Below are 6,361 nucleotides of genomic sequence, written 5' to 3'. Positions count from 1 at the left end.
TGGCCTTCTGGTAGACCAGTGAGAGGCATCTGCCTCAGACTGCCTACAGGGGTGGATGGGGCGGGGGACCTTGGATGGTCACTCCTAAAGGGCACTCCTCTCCCAGACTTTGTAAGTACTAAACAGCCCACAATTCGAGGTTAGACTCTCAGAGGGAAATCAAAAGCACTGTTATCTTGCTTTAATAATTGAGGATAGGATCTATATGCTTTGGAGAGGAGAAAAGCAAATGGCAGAGATGCCATCCAAGTAGGAAACTTGGTGAGCTAATCAGTATTCTCCCCTGAATGGAAGTCTCTATCCTCCTCCAGGACTGAGGCAGGAACGGACTTGCCTGAGGTCATATAGTGAGTTGGTAAGAGGAGAAAGTCACATCCAGTTCCCAGACTCTGTTCAGTGGTTACTCACCCTACCAACAACCCAAAGACCTCAGCTCTTCTTGAATATCTTGAACTGAGTTGTGGGCTTGTAAGGTGCCCAGAAGTTTTGTATGGTTTTGTTTTATTTCTAGTAAGTAGCTGGAAGTCTGAGACCACGGTTGATGCACAACCAGAGGAAAGGGAAGGAAAAGAGGAAAAAGTACATGAAGTGCGTCCTCCTGAACTCTTGCTATTTTGGTTTCAAACTTCACTTCTCCGTACTCTAACCATGAAAATACCGATGGTCATGGTGATGGCAGTGGCTGTGATTTACTGAGCACCCACTCTGTACTCTGTCCCGTCTTAAGCAGGCTCTCTTGATTCTCATGCTGGTTCTGTCTCATTTTTCTGACTTTTAAACCTTGGAATGTCCCACCCACTCCTCTTCTCCATCCTCACTCACTCCCTTGATGATCTCATGCAGCCCCAAGATTGTTAATGAACTACGCACTGATGAGCGTATCCCAGCCCCGGCCTCTCCCGGGGCCCCGGATGCTCACACGCCTCTGTCTACCCATCACCTCCACTTGGGTATCCAACAGACTACTGCTGCTTAATGCGCCTGAAGCCAAATTCTTGGTTCCTGCACCCCACAACCAAAGGGTTCTCCTTTCACCCAGTTCTCCGTTTCAATATGTGACAACTCCAGTTTACCCATCGTTCAGGACAAAATCTTTTTTTTTATTGCAAAAGTGTTGTTTCTTTTTTCTTAAATTTTTATTGGAGTAGAGTTGATTTACAATGTTGTGTTAGTTGCAGGCTTACAGCAAAGTGAATCAGTTATACAGATACGTATATCTGCTCTTTCTTAGACTCTTTTCCCGTACAGGCCATTATAGAGTATTGAGTAGAGTTCCCTGTGCTATACAGTAGGTCCTTATTAGTTACCTATTTTATACACAGTAGTGTGTACGTGTCAATCCCAATCTCAGGACAAAATCTCGAGGTGTCTCTTTGTGTCTCACTATTCACCCAACCCACCCCTCATACTAGCTCATCCTACAGGTTCTACCTACAGAATATTTCCAGATTCTGACGGTCACTTATCACCACGACCACTGCTGAAATCCAAGCTCTCTTCCTCTCTCACCTGGAGATGCAGTCACCTCCGACCTGGTCTTTTGGCTTCTCCACTTACAGTGTTGTTGTTTTCTTTATTGGAGTATAATTGCTTTACAATGTTGTGTTAGTTTCTGCTGTACAATGAAGTGAATCAGCTATAGGTATACATATATCCCCTCCCTCTTGGACCTCCCTCCTCCCCGCCATCCCACCCTTCTAGGTGGTCACAGAGCACCGAGCTTACAGTCTTAAAAGCTACTTTCCACTGAACAACCAGAGTGGTCTTTCTAAAATATACATCAGGTCATTTCTCTGCTCAAGGCCACCAGTTGTTTCCCATCTCACTTAGAGTAACCCTGCCAGGCTGTATGATCCAACCAGCCCCTGCGTGCACACACACACACACACACACACACCCTCTCTGCCCTCTTCTCCTTGACCCCCACTTTCCCACCCCTCCAGCCACACAGAGCTTCTTCATGCTCCTTGAACTTGCCAAGCACTCTCCCACTCCAGCACCTTTGAACTAGCTCTTTGCCGTACCTGGACATCTATATGGCACCTCATTTTCTTCCAGGTTCTGTTGAAGTATCATCTTATCAAAGATGCCTTCCTTGACTGTCCTTTAAGAAAAGTCATCCCCACATGCATACACTGTCTCCCCTACCCCTCAGCCCGGCTTTATTTTTCTTCTAAGTATCATAACCACCTGACACAGATGTCATTGCCGTTTTCCATCTTCCCATGTTAGACTATTAACATCCGAAGAGGAGAGACTGTTCTGTTTACTGCTTGATTTCCAGCACCTAGAATACGCCAGAGTATGGATTTATATGTTTATATTATTTGTTAAATCAATGAGTGCAGGTACCGTGATCCAATTTTACAGATGAAGAAACAGAGACTCTTAGAAGCTGATTACCTGCCAAAGACCAGTAAGCGGTTAAGTTCAACCAGTAAGTTCATCAGACACTGGAGTCTTTCTTTGCCTTGGTGTCCAGTCCCCTGTGGTGCCACCACGTCCATCACATTCACAACAATAAGGCATCTCCTTCTCCCGACCTCTCTTCTGCTGCTTCCGGGAAACAAACTGCTCTCGGGAGGTGTGGTGGGGAAATGCACAAACCAGCAACAGGCAGAGAGAAGTACAGGGTGTGTGCGGTTTTATTGGTGCCACACACCCGGCCTCTTCTGTCTCTTGTAATCGAGTTGCTGAAATGTGTACGGCTGGCCCAGATTCCAGGGCACCTACTCCAGAGGAAAAGCGGGGCTTGCAAAGGAGGCTGGAGATGCCCACGGCCACTTTGCTGAGCCTCATCACACGCGCTGCTCAGGCTTCTGGATTAATCATGAGATGTGGAAAAGAGCAGGAAATCTACCTCCGTAACTGCAGCTCAGCTGGGTTCCTTAGGACATTTCCCAGCAGGCAGAGTGATCCCCGCTTTGCCAGTACTGCAGGCCCATCCTTAAGCCCAAGATCCGCCATCCCCTCCTGGGAACAGAGTGCCTGACTCGCCCTCCCACCAAGACCTGCCGGGGGAGCCAGTGGACGCCCCTGACCCAGAGCTGCCAACAGATGCCGCCGCCCACCTGGCTGCCACAGGATGGGGCCGGGAGGGGCAGGGCAGCTGGCCCCAGTCCGGCTTCCCGCTCCCCCTCCCCCGCCCCTCCCCCCCAGCGCTGACTCCCCCCAGCTCTTGTCAAACAGAACCAGCTCTGCTACTTACCAAGTGTAGCACCTTGGGCACGTTATTTAATCCAAGCCTCGGTTTCTGCGTGTAAAGTGGGGGTCAAGATCACGCTGACCTCCTAGGGCGGCTGTGAGACTGACCGAGACGAGGTCTACCTGGCAGCCAGCAGAGTGCTTGACCCGTAATGGAGCCGGGTAGGTGGCAGCTGTCATCAACACAGACTCAGAGGGCTGGCAGGGGTATCAGAAACCTTTCAGCCAGTGGGAGGCACTGCCAACTACACCCCTGGTAGGCAGGGAGAGCTGGACCAGTTGCCAGCCAGCCCATCCCTCAGTCTCTGGGGCAACTGCAGGGGTTCCTACCAGCCCCTCCCTCCTTCCTGCATCTGATTCCGATGCCATCAGCAGTCAGTGAGCCCAGAGGGACTCTCCAAAGCTCCCCTGGCTTTCCAGTTTCTAATTTCTACCATGATAACCTACCGTGGGTCCAGAGAAAGGCAAACTCTTGGCCACCTGAGGGACAGGGAGGCAAGATACCCAGTCTCGCTGTGGCTGATGGTAGAAAGCACGATGGCAACTCAGGTTTCTAAGCCTCCAAAGACAGTGGGGCCAGGCATGTGCCTACCAGCTTGGGTGAGTCTATTGCTACATCTTGGGGAACTGTGTTAGCCGCCTGGCATCCTGTTGGTGACATGACCTGGCTCACAGTGAGAGTGTTAACACACAGAAATCAGCAGACGTTGCCAGTCAAGGTGCCTCCCTTACCCCTACCCCCAAGAGCTGGTGAACGTTTATCAGCCCACCACCCAGCAAGACTGTTCTCGCTCCCCACCCCTGCCTTGGTTGCTTGTAACTATTCCCCTCCCACTACACGCCCATCTCAAGTGTTCCTGAAATAAACCGCCAGAGACAGGTGATGAGAAGCCACTGGGGATGCGGGCAGGGGGGCTGACCCCCTGAGCCAGCATTAAGGCTCCGCCTCCCTCCTTTCACTGTCTGTGCTCCTTCTCGGAAGAAAGTTCACCAGCAGGTATTTGGATGCAAAGACTCATCACCAAGATCTTTGCACCAGTGCTCCGAGGTGCATGTGGAGCAAAGAGGCAACCAGGAAAATGACTCAGAGCCCCGGAACTCTGACCTCTAGGGGACCACCTAGGGTCACAGAGACTTGTGGACTCCGCCCAGACCCCATGGAGAGCCTTGTGAGGAAGAGCTTGTGGGGCTGGTGGAAAAGGAGGGCTATCCAGTGTCAGCCAGCATCAGCGAGCTCAGCAGAGACCTCAGCTTCTCTGGGGTCACATCTGCATCGCCCCTTGAGGAAGCTGAAAGGAATCCAGGGCAGCAGCCTTGAGGCTGAGGGAGACGGAGCATCTCTGCCCCCATGCCCTTCACCAAATGGACACTGGCCGTTCTGTTCCATCAGGAGCATCGCTGAGCAGCAGCAGCTTCTCCAAGGACCCGGGGGCCCCGGATACTGGGAGTGGCACCGCGGGACCCCCGATGGGCATCCCCCTCCCTCCCCCTCTCTCCCCCACGGAACCCCTTCCCTCCGCAGCAGTAGGTTTCTCCCTGAACTTTACCCTTAAGGGAATCTGGTGCATTCTCTCCTACAACATTTATGACCCACATCAATTTTTCATTCATCCCATCACTCAGCTTCTCAGGCGAGTTTGGAAACTTTCCCTCTGAGTTCTCCTTCTGCTGAGGGTGAGATGGGGACCGGAGTAAAGCCCCAGGGACCTGCTGCACCATCCGCCCCGCCATCCTCCTGCCCAGAGAGCCAGTGTCTGCCACGTTAACTGTCAGCCCCTCCGCCCCTCTTTCTAAGCCGCTCACAATCTGATTACACCTCAACGTCCAACCTTACACCCCACCTCTGCGGCCCCTGCCCCCCCCCCCCCCACTTCTCACTGTGATCTGCAAACACAAAGCTTCCCCTCCCTCTCTGGGTGGGGAAAGGGGTTCCTATTGCTTCTGACCCTGTCCTTCCTTTGGTGCATCTGGCCCTGCCTCATCCTCCAAGCCCAGACCAATTCCACATCTTCCCCCAAGCCACGTTTCCCCTCATCTAACCCCCATACCATCTCCTTGCTCATCCCTGTTTCACTTCAGCCAGTAACTAATGACTCAGTATTTAGCTGTTCTTTAACTATTCTCTCTGGCTGAAATGTAAGCTCCCTAAAGACAGTGTCTGCACTTTCACACTTCTGTGGCCTGGTTCCCATGGGGCTTACGGTATATAGCACCAGCTACGTAGCAGGTGCTTCATAAATAACTAGATACAGAAATAAATAGCAAAGAATAAAATAACATAATGAAATGATAAATAATAATATAATTATAAATAAACGATTTAATACATAACTTGGTGGAAATCATTTGGACTTTTCTCTAATTTCTACCATGGGTCTTGGTAGAAGACCCATGGTAGAAATTATTATAATTGGGTCTTGTTTTTATCTGGTCTAATCTCAGATGTAATGACGATAATACAGAGATGTTCTTATCTCTGAGAAATACGATAGTATGTTAATTATATTAATAATAATAACGATTGCTCCAATTTATTGAGCCCTTACTCTGTGCTGGAAGCAGCAAAGTGTTTTGCAGGCACTATCTAGCTGACCTTTCAGGTAAGTGTTGTTATAACCCCCATTTCACAGGTGAAACACAGAGAGGTTGTGACTTGTCCAAGGACACACAGCTAATACGCGTTAGAGCAAATGCTCAACAGCTGTAGCTCAGACCAGGGCCCATGCTTAAACGTCGCCTCGTTCCTGCCACAGCTAGTAGCCCTGCATCCCTACATCCCTGCGCACAGTCTCCAGGAGGGCAGCCTGAGGTGTGGACATGCAGTAGCCACCAAAGGCCGGTGCAACCAGCCCAGCGAAAGAGGAGAACCTTCAGGTAAATATGGGGAATGAGCATAAACACTTATATCTGCTCCCGCCTGAAATACCAGAAATGTTACGTAAAGGAATAACAAAAGGGTCGCTCCCCAAAGACAGGGAGAGGAGGGGAAGCCACAGCATCAACACGATTCTGGAAGTCAGAGGGTGGGGAGAGGGTGGACCATTAGCGTGCGGGGCCGATGAAGGACCCGCAGTCCCAGGGTGGAGGCGTTCCGTTCTGGGGAAGATAGGCAAGGGCAGAGGCTGAAAACAGAACTGTCTGGACACTTTCTACAGAA

Source organism: Balaenoptera ricei, chromosome 3, assembly GCF_028023285.1.
Source record: "Balaenoptera ricei isolate mBalRic1 chromosome 3, mBalRic1.hap2, whole genome shotgun sequence".
Lineage (NCBI taxonomy): Eukaryota > Metazoa > Chordata > Mammalia > Artiodactyla > Balaenopteridae > Balaenoptera > Balaenoptera ricei.
Note: the sequence above shows the minus strand (reverse complement) of the source record.